The sequence below is a fragment of the Galeopterus variegatus genome, unplaced genomic scaffold (assembly GCF_000696425.1).
Source record: "Galeopterus variegatus unplaced genomic scaffold, G_variegatus-3.0.2 Scaffold22179, whole genome shotgun sequence".
NCBI lineage: Eukaryota > Metazoa > Chordata > Mammalia > Dermoptera > Cynocephalidae > Galeopterus > Galeopterus variegatus.
Window position 1 is genome coordinate 11,116 of NW_007748290.1, and position 823 is coordinate 11,938.

At 52.7% G+C, this 823-nt stretch overlaps 1 pseudogene; it reads right to left on the reverse strand.

Annotated features, from left to right (window-relative positions):
- Positions 1–274, reverse strand: part of LOC103583353 — a 1,402-nt pseudogene extending 1,128 nt beyond the window's left edge.
- Between the last annotated feature and the right edge of the window lie 549 nt (positions 275–823).

The following is an 823-nucleotide window of genomic DNA, read 5'->3' on the forward strand; positions in this document are numbered from 1 at the left end:
ATGTTATGGTACCTGCTAGTTTTAAGCCCAAATTTAAAACGACGCACCGATTAGCCAGTATGAAGCGGTGATGTGGAAATTTTCTCCACTGTGGATCTTAGGGTAGAGAATCTCCTGTAGCAGCTGAATACGTTCAGCAACTTGACCCTGACCCAACCTGCTTTACATCGGGGAGGATGATAGTGGCGGCGCAGGTCGGAGGGAGAAAAGACGACGCTTTCAAATTAGGGAAGCGACCCGGAGTTCTGTGGTTGGCACTCCAGTTTGGGTCAAACTTGTAAGGAAAACACCAGATCAAGAGTTTAATTATCGGATTCAAAGATGGCGACGGGTCTGGAGTGGCCGTGCCATGAGACAGCATGACCCTGAGAAGTGTGCGCTGTGATACCAGAGTACTATTTGCATTTCCAAGAGCAACAAAAAACGAATAAATCTTTGAACAACGAACCTACAACGATAAACAAGCAACAACAGGTTCGAGGTTTTAGGGCTGACACAAAAGAAGACTCCTGAGAGCGCCCAAGCCCTGCTGCAGGTTCGAGTGAGCAGCCCAAGACAATAAAGGCCAAGTAAGTCAGCAGAGACGACACAGAAATGGAGTGGAAGGCGCTGGACCGGACCAACTCTGCGAGCTCTGTGAGTCACCCTCAGTCCAGCCCCACTTGTGGGGCAAAGCACGACTGCTCCCCGCCCGCCTGGCTCCCGCCTACCACACCAGGCTAGGCGGCCGCAACAGAGCTGCCTCCATTTTCTCGGGTGGGGGCGGAGACGGACGGCTTAGAGCAGGCAGGCCAGCCATCTCTGCTTGGTGCGGCTCCTCACT